This window comes from Cupressus sempervirens, chromosome 10 (assembly GCF_028749045.1).
Source record: "Cupressus sempervirens isolate cs-2001-9-10 chromosome 10, ASM2874904v1, whole genome shotgun sequence".
Lineage (NCBI taxonomy): Eukaryota > Viridiplantae > Streptophyta > Pinopsida > Cupressales > Cupressaceae > Cupressus > Cupressus sempervirens.
Window position 1 is genome coordinate 982,995,981 of NC_143127.1, and position 23,402 is coordinate 983,019,382.

Genomic DNA, 23,402 nt, shown 5'->3' on the forward strand with positions numbered 1-23,402 from the left:
TTTTTCTTTGTTGGCACATTTCAAAGTTGGAATTGAATATTTGCATCTTAAACATGAGTGCTTGCAAAGTCTAGATCAGCACACATAAGAGTTAGTTGGTAAAAGAAGAAATGTGTTTTTTAACCCAAGATCATCCAAGTCTTCTCTTCCCTTGTCGTCTTTTGAGGCCATCTTGGGTGCATAAGATTAGGATCCAAAATCTTGTTTAAGTTTTAGGAGGCCTGCTTGGGAATTTCATCACCCCTTAGACAACTTCAACTCTAGCGTTCCAATGGAGTATAAAGATCGGGAGGTGAATCTAAAGACACCTCTCTTGGAATCAAGATTTTGTCACTCGGGCTAAGCCTTAAGGAACTTTATACCCTTGAGAAGTGAAAGAGGAGAAGCGGGTTACCACTCCTCTCGGCTGTGTAACATCTTTTTCATTTTATCTATGGATTTGGGCCTCACGTACCTTGGGTATATCGAGGACTCCCTAGCTAAACCAACTGTCAGCCTTGCAGACAACCATCTAGGGTGTTAATGTGTTTGAAGTGACTGATCGAAACATTTGTAAAACACACACACTCCTTGGTGCAACTATCACATTCTGGGAATCAAAACTTCTATCTAGTTGTTTCTATCTATTGCTTAATCTTTTACTTATTGAATGAATGTTTGCCAAACTTGGTCAATCCTAGCTTAGGGCACACTTAGCGTAGTCACTGCCTGTTTCAGAAGTTGAACAAGTTGAAGCAAAACAACTGAGATCTCTCAAAGCCAAGCAGATTCGAGAATTTATGTCAAAACAACCCAAACCCAAACAGAAGTTTCACAAAACCAAACTCAAGCCATCTCAGGCATACCAAGAAATTGCAGCTAAGAAAAAGGAAGTAACACCAAGCCCTCGAATTGACAAACTCCACAAAGTAGAAGACAAAGCTGCTGACAAAGCCCTTCAAGAAGCCTAGTTAGATCGCACTATCAAATTTAACAAACATCCAGGAGTTAACCCTACTTATGCCTTACCAACTAGGCATGATTTCTATGATTAGACCCCCTTGTTTCTCCACATCTTCTTGCATAAGCTTCACTTTAGAGTCATCCTTGTAGGTAAGCCAGCCATCCTTGGTCATCCCCTTAAACATTTTAGCTCATCCATCTCATTTAGTTCTAAACCATCTAGCCAACAATCCAAAAACTTTGCATCCAAGCCTTCAAAATTGTTGTCACCTTGCCAAGAGTTTGTCATTCCTAACATCTTCCAAATCCACCAATCTCACCAAGGTTATCCCTTTGATAGAGCTTTGTCTAGGGTAATCTAGCTTTGTCACTTGTTATCCCTCATCACCTTGAGCTAAAGGTTGGGATCCACAAGTGGTCAATCTCATGTTCTTCCTAAAGGATCATCAGTCTATCCTTAATTTGACACAATTACCACCAAACTTGCACATAGAAAAGCAGACCTTTCATGCTTTGGCAACATATCTTTGAAGTTAGAATCTCCAACCTGATCTTCCTTAGGTTTTGTCATATAGCCTTTGCCTCAACCTAGGAAATCATTTGCATAGAAAAGCCTTCCCCTTTTGCATCCATCAGCATTGTTGCATCTCATCCCTAGGAACATTCTGCATTTTCATGCCACCCGTCACTCACTTAGCTAAGAAGAAGAAAGAAACAATGGAGCCCTATCATTTGGATCAAACAACTTCGCTCCCCTTGAGCAGTCAACCATCCTTTAGCCCAGAAAACACTATACCATCACCTACTGACATTGAAGCTTTCATGAACCAACCAGGAAATGTAGTATTGGTGAACGCCATTATAGAAAAGAACAAAGAAACAATCATGGCTAACTTTCGAAGGGACAACATAGGAGCCTTCGACTTTGGAAGACCTCCTCCCTTATCAGAACCATCTCACCCATTGTTTGAGCAACTACCACTCCCAATAGGCTCTTATGATTCAAATTATCCTCAATATATGCCAAAAGAAGAGCCTCAACCCACCCCATATGATCCAACAGACCCAAACATACCAGCCTCCACTCAAGTTGAAATCTCCCTTCTGCAAACCAATCCAGCCACCACCACTCCACCATTGGTCCATACCACTCCATCCCAAACCCCCTTCACCCAAAACACCTCATCATTCACTCCCTTCACTATTGCTGCTGCTGCTCTCCAACCCAGCCTTCCAAATCCACCCATCTCCCAAATCAGTGCTAGCATCTTTGGCCAACCTCAGCAATATACAACCAGGATGCCACCCATGGGGCCAAGTAATCAACCTTTCATCACCCCCAACTTGTTTACCTCAGCTCAGAGCACAATTCCATCATTCCCACTAGGTCCTTGGAGCTCAGTGCCATCAGCCACAAATCCACAAGCTACTACCCTCACTCCATAAAGCTATCAAACTCCACAAGCTACTACCAATGTTCTGCCAAGCTCTCAAGTGAACCAAGCTTTCAAATCCAGCCACCAAGCTATCAAACCCCATCAGTTCCATTCCCAAGCTTTCAATTCCCACCACCTCCACCACCAACTAATCCATTACCTCCTATTACCAACTATTTTTATATGACACTTCTAGGAGGAAATCCACCACCACCAACCACCAATTATTTGGCCTCTTTTGCCATGCAGAGACCTTCCCAGATGGGGGCACAACTGACATATATTGGTCAAACTCCTCAAATCCAAAGTCAAGTTCCACAAGCTCCCCGATCCTTTCCCCAAGCTTCACACCCATCTTATACCTTACCTCCACAAAGCAATCCATTTATCCCACAGCCAACTTATGTTCCTCAATCCCAACCTCAAATCCAATATCAGCAGCAAGCCTCACAACACATGTAGCAATATGTGCCCCCTCCACCTCAGCAACCCATCATCCACCATTCAGTTTCCCAAGCGATGTACAATCCCTACCAGCCCATACCTCAAAGCCATCCATATTCCATTGCCCCATCTAGCACATACCTACCTCAAGGAACTCCTACATTGGTGGTACCCCAGCCATCACCCATTAATTTAGAATGGGAAGCCATGAAGATAGCTTTGAAGAATGTGTGTCCTTACCCATTTGACAGAGCCATTACTATGACTCCATTCCCCAAGCATTTTGAGACACCCAAGTTTGACAAATTCAGAGGAAAATGAGACCCTGTCACACATATCAAAAAATTTTACATGCACTACCAAGAAGTGGCATACGATGACGTCTTCCTCTTGCATCTCTTTCCCAAAAGCTTGGCCAAACCAGCTCTTGAATGGTTTTATAGAATACCCATATGGCACAATTAAAAAATTTGCCGAATTGTCTGAGGCATTTGTAGCCCAATATGCCCATCTTGTTGAAACAGAGCTATCAGTAGTTGATCTTGTCCACACTAAGCAAAAAGGTGGAGAAAGCCTTCTCGAATATCTGCAAAGATGGCAAACCCTTACCAACCGCATATCTTGCACCTTACCAGAGCGCCATTTGGTGAAAATGTTTATTGATAATGCCCATCCTAGCTTGGCTCACCACATGACCATGAACTGTTTGCAGACCTACAAAGATATCAAAGAGAAATGAATGATCCTGAGCAAGGACTCATTAAAGATGGTGTGGTCAAGATTTACAAGGAGGCCAACCAAAATCAATCACATTCCAATGACAAGTCTAGGTATTGAAACAAAAATAAGCACGTTGCAACAGATGACGTCACTGACACCAGACATGTGAATATTGTTGGTCCTTCCCAAAATCAGTCCAACCCACCTTATCAACCAAACAATCAACAAACTATCAACTACCAACACTAGAATCACCAAAGCTATCAAAGCCACAATCCAAGACCCAACTTTCAAGGGTCTAGCAATCAAGCTAATGCCATCAATGTAGCTGCAGGACCAAAGCCCAAGTTCCAACCTGCACCTAGAAATTATACACCCCTTGGTGAGCCATTGGATGACATTTTTGAGAAATTGACTAAGGAAAACCTCATCAAATTTCCTCCTACCCAACAAATTGACCCAGGTCAATCCAAGGATGCATGGTACAAAGACAATGAGTACTACAAATTTCATAGGGTAAAAGGTCACACCACCCTCAGATGCATGAAACTGAAAGATTATGTGTAGGACCTCATTGATCGAAAAGAAATCACCGTTGGTGCCCAAACCTCTCCAAATGCAGGCTTACAGATCTATCAAAATGCTTTTCCTCCTCACAAAAATCAAAATCTTAGAAAAGCACCTATCTAAAACAACAACAACACCAACAACCGCCAGCCAAACCAACAGCATGGGAAGAACAATGACCACACTTCATCCTACATAGACTATGGTAGCCTCATCGGTTGTATATCTGAAAAAGAGCCTTTTGTCAATGTTATCAATATCCAAGGCCCAAACAATGAGTGTGCAGTCACCACTCGAAGAGCGCAATTTAACATCGCAGGCCCACCAGTTACACTTGCACCATCAGCTCCATCAAAAAGCCAGTACAATATCTTGGAACACCTTGGAAACATGCCAACCCAAATCTCCATTTTAGACCTTCTCTGCACCAGTCCTTTGTATAAGAACATCCTTGACAGTGCTCTCATAGAATCCTGTGTCCCTTTAGATATCAACACCACTAATTTTTGTAATCTTTTTGGACACATTTCATCCTCATGTGCCCTATCATTCAAACCCACTGACATACCTATGGTCAAGCCAGATCACACCCTTCCACTTCGCATAGCCATCATGGTATCCAATTTTTCCATAAAAAGAGTAATGATAGATAATGGATCAGCCTTGAATATTTGCATAATGGATCAGCCTTGAATATTTGCACCCTAAAATTCATAAAACAAGCTGGGTATACTGAGGCAGATATCATCAGTGAGGTTATCACCATCGAAGCTTATGACAATTTGGAAAGAACCACAGAAGGAACTATTTTGCTGCCAATCAAGGTTGGGCCAGTCATCCAAGAAACACTCTACCATGTTATTGATCTAAACCTACCATTTAACATCCTCCTCGGCCGCCCATGGATTCATGCCATGAAAGCCATTCCATCCACTTACCATCAGTGCGTCAAATTTCTGCATCAAGATACTGAGGTAACCATCCATGCAGATCCAGAACCCTTTTCTTGCTGCAATGTAGTTGAAGCTTCATATGTAAACCATTGCCCTGGAATTGATATTGGCACATCCATTTCCAGCTCATCCCACACTTGTAATGACCCAGAAACCATCCTCGCCTCCACCTTGTCTACCGTGAAGATCAATAACAAAGGCTATGGAGAGTATAGTCTATCAAATGCATTTGCTATCGGGGCACTCCCACTTGATCCACATGCCCATGGATGACCAACATATCAAAAAGCTAAGGAGATTCCACCTCCTCAATACAAACAGTTTGGCCCAACAACCTTTGTATCCTCAAAAATCCCTCTTCATGAGGAGCTCACTCCAGATATCAACAATTGGTTACATAAGGATGCACCTTCAAGAAATCAAGCACGCCTTGATCACTTCAGCCTGAAGTATCCCAAAGAACATAAGCTCATCACTGACAAATGGAACTATCAAGGTGGTGGTCTAGGACTAGAAGAAAGAGGGATGCAGTGCCTCATTGAAGCACACAAGTGGGAATTGAAGTCAGGTCTTGGCTTTGGCATACCCACAACTGGGGGCACCAATGAGAATGGTCATGCTTTTTCAAACATTCACCGCGATCTTGTCAAAATCGAAGACATTCCTAAGGAAGTTGAAAAGAGAGCCTACGACGATATCCCAGACCAAATCTTCCTCAGAGACTCTGTTCTCCAAGAACTATCCATCCACCTCATTGATCTACCACTCGCCTATCCACAACTCATAGATTGGGACCAACCAAGTGTCATACACATTGATGAGTTCACATCAGAGGAAGCACTTCTAAGATTCATGGGAGCCGAAACTCCTCACAAGAAAACAAAGCCAGATTTTGCCTATATCTATAAGCTAGATCCTAAGGGGTATTTTGGAGAAAATCCCCAACCTAGTTCCGATACACCCAAAACTGGAGCTAAGGTGAATACGGGACTAGCTAAAGAAGCGAAGAGGGTCCCTCAGCAAGAAAATCTAGAGTCACAAGCATAACATGAGGATTTAGCATTACTTCCTCAAGATAATCGACCAGAGGTTTCTTCTATTCTAATTGAGGATACTAGAGAAGTCAACATCTGTTAGAAATGGAAAAAGAAATATTTAAATAAGCAATACCAAGAAAGAATTTAAGCGAGTTAATGCATGAAAAGATATTAACTTAAGATAGGAGAGAGAAAGCTTCAAGATCCAACACCATGATTCAAGATATTTAGAAAGGGGAAAGCAAAGAAAACCCCTTGTGACATTATGAATGAGGCATGAAAAGCCTAACAAGGAAGAGAGAGAGAGAGAGAGAGAGAGAGAGAGAGAGAGAGAGAGAGAGAGAGAGAGCAATCGCTCATACAATAATTGAGAAGAGGAAGAAACCTCATTAAGAAATGAGAGAGAAGGGTCATCTCTTAAATAGAGATGAGAGAGAGGAGTTAGAATGTAACTCCCATGTCTATGAATGCCACCATTCATACGTGTGTGAGGCCAAGTATGAGATTCCTCTTAAGGAGGAATAATCTAAATTAAAAATTACAATATATATTTGTCCTCACATATTCAACTAGATGACAAAATAAGATGTAGTGGAAAAAGGACAAAAGAGAAATATATTAGGATACCTTGGCTTATATCCTAATATATTATAACAATAAGAAAGGAGGTCTAACCTTGGTTTATAAACACACCAAGGAAAGATTACAACTTCTAACACCCCCCTTTAATCTTTACTTGGGGAAATTACATCAAAGGGTATTAAACCCATAATTTACAATGAAATGCTAAATAGTAGCAACTTGATCTTTGAGAATGTCTTCAATTATGCAAAAGGTTTCTTGTGAGTGTAGGTAGATCTTCATAGAGCCAAGTGGATAGGTCATTAAAGTACACCAAATCTTGTATGTGCTTGGATGGATTACCTGAAAAACATAAGAAACAAGACACGAGACAACTATCCACAAGAAGTATTTCATCTTATATTCAAATTAGAAATTCTTTTGAATAAGGATAATAAAACTCTCATAGAGAAACAATGAGGAAAATAAAACATGTTACCACAAAACAATGGAGATAACCTGATATCAAGATAAAGTATATGCTCAAATATTATCAATAAGTACAAAAAAGTTTGATCAATGATCTCATGAAAAGTATATTATACTAATGTATTAATGACCACAGACAAGGCCAACTAATGATACTTGCATCAAAATTGCATCAATCACATGGATATAGATAGCCCACTTAATGAATGATCTCACTGCAAGTTAATGGGCTGCAGCACCATAACTTACATGACTCATGATCTAAGCAATAAAGTATGAAGAACATTATCACATTGTATATTTATCAAAGAAATATAAGAGAGACAATAATAAATAAGTAGAACATGTGCCTCAAGCACCAAATAATTCAAGTTATAGTTTTTCCAAGAATTATAGTTGAAGTGGACCAAAGGAAGGGTTTATGAGGAGTAACAACAAATTGCCTTCAAATAAGAAATCCATCATGGACAAGCAAAATCATTGCCACGAGGAAGAAGATCAACATGGGTCAAAAAAACTTTCTCAAATAGAGTCTCTAATACACTAAAAAATAAAATTCCCCTTGGCAGGTTTTGCAGAAGGTCGGGTTTGAATCTCAAGGAGACTAGACCAAAATTAGAAGCAAGAGAAGCCCTTTGACAAGCCATGGCTGTGGCAATTGCATGTTTTCTGGAGTGTGCACTTTAGTCAGCTGCTGTAGGCCCACACCCTTGTTTGAATGTAGGGCAGATCCGTCCTTTGGCTCTACGAAATTTGAATAGTCCAACTTCATAAGGAAGTCGAGGACAGAGAAGGATTTTGCTAGCGCAGGAGCTTCGGGGCTTATGATTTTGAGGTTTTTGCCTAACTCTACGAGGCAGCTGAGTATAAAGGAGAGAAATTTAAAAGCAGAATCAGAGTGATTGCTGCTCTCCCACCCTTCAGCCCAAGCATCCATCCTCCCTCTTTTCCTCCCATGAAAGCCCAATTTTCTGCCACAATTATAACATTTTTTTTTACAAGTTTTTTTGAAACAGTAAACTTCTTGCAAGTGTTTCTTTTGGCTAGCTATGATTTCGTTTGGATTTGTCAGTCTGCTATAACGTATTCGCATCATTACTATTCTTGAAATCTATTATTTTGGTAACGTTTTCTTGTCTTTTCTTGCAAGATTCTTTTTTCTTTTTTGAGCTCTCGACAAAGGCATCATTTGCTTTTATCATTGCCTTTTTTCAACCTATTTTTGGCATGTAATCATTCATTGTCAGACAACTCAATATGCAATTGCAAACACAAGTGCAATATTTTTTACTTTAAATCTCTCTTACTTATTTGTTGCGATTCTTTTCAATATAAATTTAAACTAATTAAATCTCTTCCATTTAATATAAGATTTTACTTTTGTTTTATTTAAAATTACATGGTTTTAAGTAAAAAAAAAAGGGGAGAAGTTTAAGGATAAATTTTTTTTTTTGAGAAGTTTTCTTAGAATTAAATATTAAAACGAATCAAAGTTTTATTTTTTTTATCATAAAGAGTTTTTTATGTTTTTTTTTTATAAATAAATAAATATCCTCATTTATAATTCTTTTTTTTTTGCCATAATCTAGGAGGATTCTTGTCTTTGATGGTGGGCCCATCCTTAATATCTTCTCACTTGTGTTCACCCTGCATGGAGATTTTAACTGATATCTAATAATTTATGCTTATTGCTCTTCCAAATACTTCTTATTTATCTCAAATTATTCAGGTTTATGAGTTATCTTACACTATTGCCTTCATTATTTAATGATTTGATTTTATTATGTTCTAATGATCTATCTGCACATGGTTGCAGTTTTATGCTTTTATAGCATCTCTTTATGCTCATAGTAGCAATTCATGGTTTAATACCATTCTTTTATTATATATATATTTTTAAGTTGCATCAGAAGCCAATTTATCAAGGTCAACTATGTGGACTTGACAGTTTTAAACTGACTCGTAGTTGCCTTATCTAGCCCGTGGAGTATCCCTCCAACCTATAATTGGTGTGCACTTACTTCAATGGAGTTTCCCTCCATTTGTTCCACTTTTTTCCTCAATGCAAGGATGATATTTTATGGGGATTTCGCATTCTAAACTCCTTGTCTTCTTGGTGTATGCTCCTAGTTGTGATTTATTCATGGTATGACTTCCTACACCTTGCTCATTTTTTGATAGGTGATGAGGCTACCATATCTTGGAGAACTCCAATATTGGAGACTCTATTTGAGAAAGTTGTTCTGACCCATGTTGATCTTTTTCCTCATGGCAATGATGTTGCTTGTCCATGATGGATTTTTTATTTGAAGGCAATATGTTGTTACTCCTCATAAACCCTTCCTTTGGTCCACATTGGCAATCATTCTTGAAAAAAAATGTAACTTGAATTATTTGGTGCTTGAGGCACATGTTCTACTTATTTATTATTGTCTCTCTTATATTTATTTGATAAATATACAATGTGATAATGTTATGCATACTTTATTGCCTAGATCATGAGTCATGTAGGTGATGGAGTTGCGACCCATTCACTTGTAGTGGGATGACTCATTAATGGACTGTCTATATCCATGTGATTGACGCAATGTTGATGCAGGTTTCATTAGTTGGCCTTGTCTGTGGTCATTTGTGCATTAGTATGTTCCTTTCATGAGAGATTTATTGCATCTATTATGATCATTTTGGGCTTATGACTTTTTTTAGATATCATGTTAACTCCATTGCATGTTGATGAACACATTCATTTATTCTCATCTTTCTTAGTTCCTCCTTGATTAAATTATTATAACTTCATTTTTTTACTAACTTGACCATTCAATGCAATTCTACTTGTGGATAGTTGTCTTGTTTTTTGTTCTCTATTTTTTTCTAGGTGATCCATCAAGGAACCTTCTCGATTTTCCACATATGAAGATGTGTCTATGCTTCCACTTGATCACATTCAAAGGGCTCATGTACTTCTCTTGGATCTACAAATGTACCATATCACTTGAAGACAATCAAATTACTTTATATTGAAGATTAAGTTGCAAATTTTTGTAAATTATGGGTTTAATACCCCTTGATATAATTACCCCAAGTAAAGATTAAAGGGGGGTGTTAGAAGTTGTAATCTTTCCTTGGTATGTTTATAAACCAAGGTTAGACCTCCTTTCTTTATTGTTATAATATATTAGGATAAAAGCCAAGGTATCCTAATATATTTCTTTTTTGTCCTTTATCCACTACATCTTACTTTGTCATCTAGTGGAATATGTGAGGACAAATATTTATTGTAATTTGTAATTTAGATTATTCCTCCTTAAGAGGAATCTCACACTTGGCCTCACACACTTATGAATGGTGGCATTCATAGACATGGGAGTTACATTCTAACTCCTCTCTCTCATCTCTATTTAAGAGATGACACTCCTCTCTCATTTCCTAATGAGGTTTCTTCCTCTTCTCAATTATTGTATGAGCGATTGCTCTCTCTCTCTCTCTCTCTCTCTCTCTCTCTCTCTCTCTCTCTCTGCCTTCTTAGGCTTTTCATACCTCATTCATAATGTCACAAGGGGTTTTCTTTGCTTTCCCCTTTTCAAATATCTTGTCTCATGGTGTTGGATCTTGAAGCTTTCTCTCCCTTATCTTAGGGTAATATCTTTTCATGCATTAACTTGCTTAGATTCTTTCCTAGTATTTCTTATTTACATATTTCTTTTTTCATTTCTAACAACATCGGTTCTTCAGAGATCCCCAGACTTGTTCACATTATTGCATCCCTATCACAAGACAAAGTTGACCTTCTCTTTGAGGTCTTAAGAGAGAACATTGGCCGATTTGCATGGTCATAACAGGACATGCCAGGACTTGATCCAAAGCTTGTAGTTCATCATCTTGCAATTGATCCAAAGGTCAAGTCCATTAGACAAAAGCTTAGAAAAATGCACCCCAAGGTGGCATTACTGGTCAAAGCTGAATTAGAAAGAATGTTAGCTGCTAAGGTTATCCGACCTATCGACTACTCAGAGTGGATCTCCAACATGGTCCCCATCACAAAACCTTTTGATGACATCATAATCTGCACTAATTTCAGAGATCTTAACAAATCTTGTCCAAAAGATGATTTTCCCTTACCCAACATAGATATGATTGTAGACCTTACAGCTGGACATGAAATTCCATCCCTCATGGATGGATTTTCTGGGTATAATCAAATCAAGATTGCATAAGAGGATTAGCATAAGACAACATTCACTACCCCTTGGGGAACCTTTTGTTACAACATGATCCCTTTTGGCCTAAAGAATGCTAGGGCTACCTATCAAAGAGCTATGATAGCCATTTTCCATGATCTTATCCATAGCATTTTGGAGGATTATGTGGATGATATCTTAGTTAAATCTCACACCTTCATGGATCATCTTGCTGACCTAGAGAAAGTCTTTGATAGGTTAGCCAAATATCATCTCATGTTGAATCCCAAGAAATGTGTCTTTGGAGTGACATCTGGCAAGCTTCTAGGCTTTAAAGTTTCTAAACAAGGTATAGAGATCGACCCCAAGAAGGTCAAGGCTATCTTAGAGATTCCTCCTCCCCAGACACTACGACAACTTTGCACTCTTTAGGGAAAGCTTCAATCCGTTCGATGCTTTATTTCCTAGCTTTCAGATAAGTGTACGCCATTTACACATTTACTGAAGAAGGATGAAAACTTCAAGTGGGATCCTTTATGTAAATGCAGCTTCGATCAGCTCAAGTAGTATCTCACTAATCCCCCTATCTTGGTTCCACCAGTTCCTGGTCATCCCTTGATCTTGTACATATCAGCAACGCCTATTGCTCTAGGGGCACTTCTAGCACAGCTCGGTGACTACGGCAGAGAAAGAGCCATCTACTACATCAGTTGAACCCTAGTTGGTTATGAACTCAATTATACTCCTATGGAAAAAGCTTGTTTGGCAGTTTTTTTCTCAACTCAAAAGCTTCGCCACTACATGCTAAGTCATACCATCCAACTAGTCTCCAAGATTGACCCTCTCAAGTATATGCTCTCCAGAACAACACTTACAGGCCATTTGGCCAAATGGGTTATGCTCCTTAGCAAATTTGAGATCCAGTATGTGGACAAAAAGGAAATCAAAGGGCAAGCTATAGCAGATCACCTCGCTGATACACCTCTAGTAGATACATATCCTTTGATCATAGAATTTCTAGATGAGCATATCTATCTAATTGAAGAACAACCCCCATGGAAACTTTATTTTGAGGGCTCATACACATCTCATCGATCAGGGGCAGGAATATTGTTGGTCACACCTCAAGGAGATTACATTCCAAAAGCCTTCAAGCTACAATTCCCTAGCACCAACAATATAGCTGAATATGAGGCTCTCATAGTAGGATTAAAGATAGCTACAAAATGGAACATCACTGAGTTACAAATCTTTGGCAATTCTCAACTTGTCATCAAGCAAGCCCTAAATGAATATCAAACCAAAGATAAAAAGCTATTACCCTACAAAGAGCTAGTTGATAAGCTAACCCATCATTTTACAAAGCCTCAGTTTACACAAGTGCCTCGAATGCAGAACAAAGCAACAGATGCTATGGCTACTATCGGCTCGCTCTTGGAAATTCCCCAAGTAGCTACGTAGTATGAGTTTTTAGTCGAGCAGCTCCTCACACCTTCTTATGCAAATGATGACTCAAATTGTGTTTGTATCTTGGTTGGTCCCCAATCCCCTTGGTACAATGAGATTCATGCTTACCTTAACGATGGTATCATATCCCCTCACCTCACACAAACCCAATGCAAAACCTCATTTGAAAATCATCTCACTATGTTATCATAGCCAATACCCTATATCATTGGGGTTATCATGATACTCTCTCTCGATGTTTAGATGAAAATGAGGCCACGATGGCATTAAAATAAGTACACTCCAAACTTTGCGGTGCCCACACGAGTGGTATTGTCCTAGCGTGACAAATCCTTAGAGTAGGCTACTATTGGCCTACCATTGAAGAAGACTCTAGTGACTTTGTCAGAAAGTGTCTCCCATGTCAGTAGCATGCAAACCTTGTGCACACTCCAGCACAGGATCTACAACCTATTGCACCACCTTGGCCTTTCGCTTGTTGGGGCCTTGATCTAGTTGGAACTATCACACCTCTCTCATCTGATGGACATAAATGGATAATAACAGCTACAGACTATTTCACTAAGTGGGTGGAAGCAGTCCCTCTAGTCTCAGCTACAGGAGTTCAAGTCTCCAAGTTTATCTTGTACCACATTGTTTGCCACTTCGGCATCCCATCCACCATCTTCACCAACCACAGAAGTAACTTTGAAAATCTTAACATGGAAGAATTATGCACTTTCGTCTGCATCCATCACCACTTTTCTAGCCCATATTTCCCAAAAGGTAACGGCCAGGCAGAGGCAACTAACAAAACCCTCCTCAAAATCCTAAAAAATGTTGTCAATGATTCCGACCGCGATTGGCACCTACAAATAAATTCAGCCCTATGGGCTTATCGAACCTCCTTCCATACATCCACAGGAACAACTCCATACTCCCTAGTCTATGGTGCCAAAGTGGTACTACCCATAGAGGTTGAACTTCCCTCTTTGCGCATATCTTTGTGAGGGCAAATATCAGATGAAGAATACAAAGTAGCCAGACTCACCCAACTAGATCTCTGAGACGAGAAGTGACAACAAGCCTATGATCATCTCACAGTCTATCAAACTTGTCTCAAAAGGAATTTCAACAAGAAGGTGCTTCCATGACACTTTCAACTGGGCAACATGGTCCTCAAAGAAAACATGAAAGTCCAAGCAAATCGAGAAAAGAAGGGCAAGTTTGAACCTACATGGCTTGGTCCTTATGTTGTCACTGCTTCCTTTGGCTCTGGAGCCTATCATCTGTCTACACCGGAAGGAGAACTCTTGAATGATCCTACTAACATCATTCATCTCAAGAATTTCTATGCTTGAAAATCCTTGGTATACCCAACTTTTGAAAAAAACAAAAAAATAGTAAAGAGAAATAAGCGTCCAATGGTAAAAACTTGGCAATTCAAGCGCCTTGGATAGGTACCTTGGTGAAAACTTGGTAATTCAGGCACCTTGTGTACTAAGACTAATCCATTATATATCACTATCCTATCCCTCATCCATCCACCCACCATCCCATAAAAACACCTGCTTGTTCCCTTGGTGTTCCAACCAAATATCTAAAATCTAATGGAGCTTGTAAATACCTCCTGTACAGCTTGTAAATCTTGTACTCCAGCTTGTAAATCTTGTATCATCCCTTGTATCATAACTTGTATATCCAAATCTTGTCTAAAGCTTATACACTATTCCAACTTGTATTATATACCAAATCTTGTATCCTAGCTTGTATCCTATCACATGCACACAAAGAATACCATTTTCCTTAAGCTTTTCACAAACCATCTACCTATCCGCGTGTCAACTATTACAGACATCCCACCCTTCACAAACATTTCCATCTCACAAAAACCACAACATGAACAACCTTGTACATTTGTAACATATCTTGGTCTGTCAGCTTGTACATCCTCTTTAGCTTAGTACCATTATATCTATCCAGCTTTTGTGTCAGTTCATCTTTGATCAGCATCTTGCACACATCACACAAATCTTGGTTAGCTATTCCAATGCATCCTTTAGCTAGATCTCCTATCAGCAAAGTGTCATCCTTCTTAGTTCAGCTTGCCAGATGCATTACTCATCCAAAATCCATCAGCTTAGGTGCTCTCTGATAGATCCTTGTAGGATATGGCTTTCCTCATGTCTGATCTTGGTCCGTTAGTACCTCATCCCACCCATCTCATTGGAAAATGGTTCTCTTTTGGATTTTCACTTTCTTTTGATTTGGAATCTTCCCTTTTGGGTCTTGAAGTATCTTTTCTAAGCAATCTTTTTGTTCCCTCCTCAAGGTTTCCATGATCTTCCATATCATGGTATACTGCAAATGGGGCAATCTGGACGTATAGTTTTGATCAAGTCTTTTGTTTGTTTTTCTTTTCTACTTGTGGGTTACCCAGTGTCGGTTCCACTCTGATTCTTTCAAGATTCATGTGTGATGCTGGGGAAATCTTTGCGTGTTTATTTTCAGTCAGTTCGTCAGTCCTCTGGACGGTTGGTGACACGATCTTAATGTTCTTGGTAACCTTGGCAATTAACCAACAGTCCTATAGAAAATCTAGTGCTCAACTACATGGTGGTGCTTCTCTTTGAAGTATCCCCCCTACTCAAAAAGCTTCAATGGATTCCCTTCATCTCCATTATCCCCCATCCATATCTAGCATCTGTCTCTCTTACCCCAACTTATGCATCAGTATCTCTTTGAATCAATCTTCACTTTTAGCTTTAGGGATCCACAATCCTAGTCCTAGGGATCTCTGAAACCCATGTTCTACCAATTTGACTCTTTGAAATCTTGTTGCATCAGCTTTATAATCCCTTCATCCTTCTCCCTATCTTGGATTCCTTTTTATAGCGCTCCGCTCCTTCGTCCTCTGCAATCCCTGAGATCTTAAGCTTCCTTCCTCTTGTGCCTCTTATTCTCCCTTTATCATTCTCTCGTAGTAAGAGTTTGAGCTAACTAAACCTCTTCTCTTAAGCCAATCTGAGTCTCCTTGCTCATCTTGGATTCTTGTACTTTTCAAGAAGCCGTCGAGCCTCACTTTCTCTCCCTGCCGCCTTCTTGAGGGGGCATCTCGCAGTCCATTCTCTCCTCTTTTTCTCTAGCCTTGGGCATCTTATTTTCTTATCTTTGATGCCATGCCACTTGTGGCATCACATCAAAGAGGGGCAAAATGTAGACACCTAAAACTCCTTTAGAAAATAAAATATTTTTATTTTCTAAAAAAAGTCCCTAATGACATCATCATTTATTAATTAATTTATTTTTATGCCATTAAATCCCTTTATCTTAATTACAAATATTTAATTAAGGAATCCCTCCCAAAAATGTTTAAATCTTATTTATTAATTATTTAATTAATAAGTTGACCAAAAATCCCAAAATAAATAATTTATTTATTTTTTGCCCAAAACTTGGCCAATTTCCTTAAGATCACTAACCTCTTCCAAAATCTTCTAATCCTTATTTAATTTCGATTAAAGGCTAATCTCATCATTTCCTACCCCTAATCCCAACTCAAAATATTTAATTAAGATTAAATATTAATCCTCATGTTTATTAAAAATATTTTAATAAATATCTCCTCAACCCAAACCCTTGAAATAAATAAAACTTTATTTATTTCCTAAAAAACCTTTTATCCTCATCCTATAAAATTCTAGACTCTTCTAGAAAGTCTTCATCCTCACCCTAAGCCTATCTCTAAACCTCCATTTTAGCCTAATGCACCCCATCCACCCATACTAACCAAGCTTAGCCACTAACTCACCCACCCTCATTAAATGCCATCCACTTGCATAGCTCTAACATCCCTAATCTAATCCTAAACCCAAGCCTAATCCCCCCCCTAACCTTGTCACATTCCCTAAGCAAGCTTAAGACTTTCCTAAGCCAAACAAAGTCAACAATCTCAACTCTCTCCAAAATATCCCAACCACCCAACCATGAATGCTCTTACAAAGCCATAAAAGACTCTTACAAACCCATTCATTACTCTTACAAATCATTTATGAGGGTCTTTAAGGCCTTGAGCCTCCTTTGTTGACTCATCCTTTCCCTTTCCTCCATTCTCTCACCCTGTAACATGTGTCACTCCCTGATTGGTTGTAAGCAAGCACAATCCATGTGCTCTCCTCTCATGCAATCTGAGCTCTCCATGAGTTTTTCCCCATCCTTGCATCTTAGCCCTCAAACCCTCAAGCCCTTAGACTATAAATTGAATCCCCTCCCAAGCCATTTTATCACAACCTTTAAGCTAAAGTTATAATGCTAGTTTGAGAAACAAAGCCTTTAACTATACCCTTATAATGCCAAATTGAGAGCTCACAAAGCTACCAATTTTCCATTTCCATTGAAGCATAGTTTGAGTATCTTGAGCATACATCCCACATCCACATAATAGACTCCTCTCTAAATCAAGTGACCATCCTCATTAGGAGAGCCATTCTATGGCTCATATTCTCATTTGAGGGTTTTCACTTTGTCTATCTCATATGTTATGATTTTTGTGCTAGTTAATGCTTTGGTCTTTTAATAGATTAGTGTTTCTTGCTAACATATTTCTTGCTAAAATATGAAAGTTTTTTGACTCCAAAATTTGGAGGAAAATGATTTTGTGAGTTACATTTTGTCTCTAGAGGTCATTTGATGGGTGTTTTTGCCCTTATCTTAAAATCAGATCTGGCACTTTTTTAGTTAGATGTTTCTATCAGTATTGAGATATTTTCAAAGCTTTCTTCAAAAACAAAGGATTAGATATATTTTCAGTTACAGAAAGAGAGTAGAAATACATTTTTCATTTGCAATTGGAGGAGTTTTCAACTCGACAAATGGCAACATCTATTATGATCTGAGAATTCTCTTGTCTTTATATTCTCTTCTCTTCTCTTTCTTTAGGGTTGGTTCCAAATTTCTTTGAGCAATCTCAACTGAGTTTCCACCATTTCTTCAGTATTTGTCTTGTAGTGAACACCAAGTGATGATATACAAATAGTTCTAGTCTATTCAATAGTTTTATATTATAGTTTCATGCATCCTTTATGTATTTGTTTCAAGGAAATGAATAAAAGTGCAGCAACAAGTTTAATCTTCATTTTGAAGTTTGTCTCCTATTCATGTTGTTTGTGATCTTTTGTGATATGTGAATAAAGAACACAAGTCTAATTGCAATCAGTTTTAGGTTTATGTTGTGGTCTATTTTTCTTATGATTCAAGGAGTCATGTAAATGCTTGATTTATCATAATGGGGTCATAGATTTCATGGAGTAATAAGTTGAGTATGAGATTCAAAAAGATGCAGGTATCTAATTCACAAGGTGATAGATCAGGAAGTCCTAATGTATGAAATGTATCAATGACTTTTAGGGATGTGTGTTAATGATTTGTGGAATTTCCCAATAGATAAGGCATTAATCAGCTACAAGATCAAAGTGTTATGTTGTTCATGTCAAGGTTATGTTGAAATCAAATTTATAGCCAAAATCATTTCCCTTTTTGTTGAAGAGCTAAAAGGAGTTACCCTCACTTAGGTTGTGAAATTCATGTGTTATGCCATTATTTATTTCATATCCATGATCTTTTTTTAAAAGCGTTAGAAGATTAAGGGTATTATCTACTTAATTAGATTCAATTGTATGCTTTAACACTGAAACCATATGAATAAATCTAAGGTACACTCACCCAGCTTTTGCAGAACCTGAAGTAGAAGAAGGGTATAGCCTTATAGTTAGCCTGGTGTTTGAATAGGTAGGTATATTGTAGATGGGAAGTAGCTTCCCCTAGATGTATTCTTTTCTCATTGGGATTTTTGAAACATAACATTTTAAAGCACCAACAAGGATGACACTCACAAATCTTCACTATGCAATTGTAAAGTGTGACCAATTATGGTTACAAGTGTTTGATTATAAACTATGATCTACCTTGTGAGGGGTCTACCCTGTCAAAGGCTTACAAGAATGTTAGGTCTCACATTTCTTAAAGGATTTCAAATTACAACTAATTAAGCACTTGGTTAAGAGATTTACAAAAGCTTGTTAGGACTACTTTGTTAAGAGATTTACTCTATATCACCTATCAAAATAATTTAGCACCTTATCCTTCGGTTAGCACCTTACTGCTTGATGTTAGATCTCCACTTTGTTGATAAATCATTGATCCTTATGATCAAATATGTCTCCTCTTTCCTTTCTCTTCTCTTCTATGTTCTCTCTAACTGATTTTACAATTCATAACATTGTCTTAACCTTCTTATCTACCATGACCACCCTTATCACACACTAACACTTCTCTTTTCACTCTCTAACATTTTAGGGTTTGACCTCCTTATATAGGCATTGTCATAGATAGGCTAGTGCTTGATCAACGGATGTGGTTGACCCATTTTGCCTCCTAATTCAAACCTTTTTTCTAATTGGTTAAATGTAATGCATAGGGATCCTCAATATGTCTCGATCCTTATCTTCTACAATCACAAATTAATATTTATGTCAGCCCAAAAATGGTTTATATAGTAGTTTGTGCCATTACAAACAACTATGTCTTTGAATATTCACTTGACTTCGAAAGGCTCTGATGCTCGACCTTCATTATATTCTCAATGCTATAACTTGGCTTCTGAACAACTCGACACTCACTATTTACTCAATACTTGAATCACTGAACATATACTAATCACTCAGTTTATTCTATTGGCTCGACACCTGAATGACTCAGCACAAATAAATTTCTTGACACCTACTAGTGCTCGACACTAACTTTCATATTGCTCGACATGTATTGTCTGTAGCCTTATGCTCGACATACACTATGCTCTTGATTTGCACTATATTTCTACTAGATAACGACTTAAGTGTTTTGTCACTACCTTGTCAAAAGAAAAATGAGATTAATGTAATTATGATAATTACTTTCTACTCTTTTTACTTCTTGATATTTTATAGTAAATCTTGTAAAATAATAATAATATTAAAGATAAAAATAATATTAAAAAAAGAAGGATATAACTATTTTTTATTTTAAAATTCATTAGATACATAATATAAACTCTTAATTATTATATTTAAAATTTTAACCTTAATATTATTTCACATTTTAATTCTTAAATGTAATTTATTACATGTAAAAAAAAAATTAAATATTTTTTTGATTCTATAGTTTATTAGACATAGATTTAAAATATCGTTACATGGAGACTTCAATGCATTGTGTGCATTTCATTAGTCCAAGTACATTTTATTGCAAATATTTAACTAACGGAGTAGGTAATGACACTGACTAGCTGGTGCATATATTTGGCTACTTAACTAGTGCCTTTTTATTGTTGCATCACCATCAGTCATTGTGGGTATGTTGTTGATTGTTTTGAGGAGCAATTTGGCATCCATTTTGGAATGGATTATTAGAATCCTTAAATGCCTCCTAATTATGATTAGGATCAATTCAATCAAATCAATCTTATACTCAAGATTAATATGAGTCAATCACTAAGAAGGAAGAGTATGAATTAATTTATTTTCTTTTTTATATTAAAAAAAGAATTCATAAAAGAATTATATTTATAAAATTTACAAAAGTAGCTAGAGAAAAATGAATCTAGTCGTGCAATGACCAGTACCATATCAAGACTTCACAAAGACTACACGAACTTAATGATGTATTACAAGGACTGCAAGATTGAAATTTCATAACTTGTTTTTTAATCTATTGAATTTGATGCTCAACCTCTTTATTCATCTTGCACAACTTTTCCAATTGTATAATGAAAACTATTAGAAAACATAGAAGTACAACTATTTTTCCAAATGCTTCTAAGAAAAACTTGTCAAATGAAATCAATAATTACATAATTTTGCAACCCATAGCGAAAAATGATTTCCTTCCAATTCATTTGATGTGACCTAATAAAAGAGAAATTATTTTACACTGGAGTTGGTATGAGACATATCACTATAAAAAAAGAATGAATCTCACTATTAGTACAACAGTATATAGGGATTGACACTTCTTTTCATTGATAAGTAAGAGATATTTTAAAATAGTATATGGACATTGACACCCCTTTTCATTGATAAGTAAGAGATATTGTACATTAGTATATGGACATTGACACTCCTTTTCATACCCTGTGATATTGTTCAAGTATCTATTATCAATGTACATGAACATTATCTTAAAAAAATAAAGAAATCAACCAAATTACATCAACTTATCTAAATTATTAACATTGATATCAAAACTGTCAAAGTTCATTGTATTAGTAGTAATTGTAATTTGAGGTGTCTCTAAACCTATCACTTCTAATGTCTTTTTGACCTTTTCTTTTGACATCACATTATTTTTCTTTTCTTTTGTTGTGGTAGAAATTTTGATTTCTTTTTCTCCCCCTTTCATTGGCCTTCCTTCCTCTTTACTAGGGTTTGGTACATCAAAAAAGAAAAAAATCTTCTAAAGTCAGTGAGTCCTTATACTCTGTCAATGGTTTCCTCTTTTTCTTTGTACACATGTTCATAGTTGCCTCTTATGATCAAGATTGCTCTTGTCTTATTTCTTAGAAATGGTTCTAGGTTGCTTGTTATTCTTCCAAAATGCTCTTCATTTTCAATTTCACAGAGTTTTCTAACCATCCTTTCTCTTATTGCCTTTTCCTCTTCCTTTACTCTTTAAAAAAAAAGTATTTAGTCTTCAATACAAATAATTTAGTATTTGATCATGAATGTTTATGAACTTTTATTTGAACAAAATCATATATCTAATTATGGCATTTTTTATTGCAACTTCTTAAAATTATCATACATATTATAAAATTTGTTCAACTTTTAGAGATTTCCTTCATTTATAATCAAGTTGGTCATATTTTCTATTTTTGGCTTCCTTCTCTTTCTTCTCTGACTAGTTTCTTCTAGCTTGTCTCTTTATTCTTTCTCTTTTTTCAGATTCTTTTTCTTGTTCTTGTTACTTTTTCTGCCTGCCCACATAAGTTACTATTGTTTTCTATCTCTTCAAAGGTCTAGTGGCTAATTCCTTCACTCTTTTGTGCTTAGGTGGTTCTACTTTCTATTGTTTGACCTCAACTAACCTTGTTGATCTTCTTGTGCTTGTAGGTGTAGATGAATGAACTTTTTCTATACTAGCATCTTCCTCTGTAGGTTGATCACATACAACAATTGGTGCTAATAGAGGTGGAACAAACTATGGTGTAGGTGCTACTATTGCATATGGTGCAATAGGTGATTCTACTAATGGTACTACAACTATAACTCCCATAGAAGGTCAACTTTCTATTTCTAATGGTTTCCCAATTATAATTTTAGATTGTCCACCTACTTTCATCTCTTTAGCTATATGCCTGTTACTTCTCTGAATTCTTCTCTGCTCATTCCTATTTCCTTCAGCATTTCATTTATCTGTTTTGTCCACTTTCTTCTTGATATCTTTGATGTATAACTAAATTTTCTCTTCCTTTTATTTTTCCTCATAGATACCCCATCTAGGACACTATGTGTCCCTTTTAGACTCAAGATTTATCTTAGCATAACCTTCAATTAATTCTTCAATCATCTCATAAGTCATAGAATCAATAAATTTAACTCTAGGCTCAATTTCCTCCTTACATGTCATATTTGTTTCAACCATAAAACATATCTGATCTTTATATTTCTCAACTACATTAGGTGATATTCTATACTTCTTTTTCAATTTAGATTAGAAATTCTTCATCATTATGGAAATATCTTCTATGACATTTTTTGCAAACTTCTTTCTAGAGAGGTAATCAACTCCATAGTGCTCTTGTTAGAGTCCCATTATTAAATAAACATTCCAATGAATTTTCTTATTACTCAAAAGAACAAATGAGTTAACAATGATTTAAATTTGAAAGTTGCATTCTTACTCTTCTTGATTCTATCCAAGTTATCAACTAATTGCTATCTAAGAATTTTGCACATATTAAATTTATCACTTTCTATAGTCATCATATAAGCTACATGGCTGAATCTAGCAAGTAAAAATTTTACTCTAGAGTTATAGTTCATCTTATATCTTTTTTTTTTTTTTATTAGTCTCACAACAATTTGCTTAATTCTATCAAATTTCATGTTTTTGTCATCATATAATGACTTAGTGTTTATCTCAATTAACTTCTTTACATTCTTATCATTGATTGAAGTTACTACCTTCATTAATTCAACTATTATGCTTGTTAATAATGTCATTGTCAATCATCAGAGGTATATCTCCTACCCATGACATATCCAAATATGATTAAGTATGAATCTTGTCCACTCGTGTTGATTGAATTCCTCAAAGAACATATGTTTGGTAACGTTTAGGTTCTCTAAGTGTTCAAACCCTTGTTTGAAGGTTAAGTTGTTGTTGTAAACTAGGTTCATGTCCTTCTAAATATCATTATCCCTAATTGAATCAAATTTACAGTGCACATATGTCCTCTACATGCAAAACCCTACTCAAAACTTGTGAAAAAGCTCCAGATTGATCATCCTCTAGTGAAATTTAAGATTGTTTCTTAAACTTGTTTCTAGGTCTCTCATTAATATCACACACAATTGGAATTTCCATTCTTTCAAC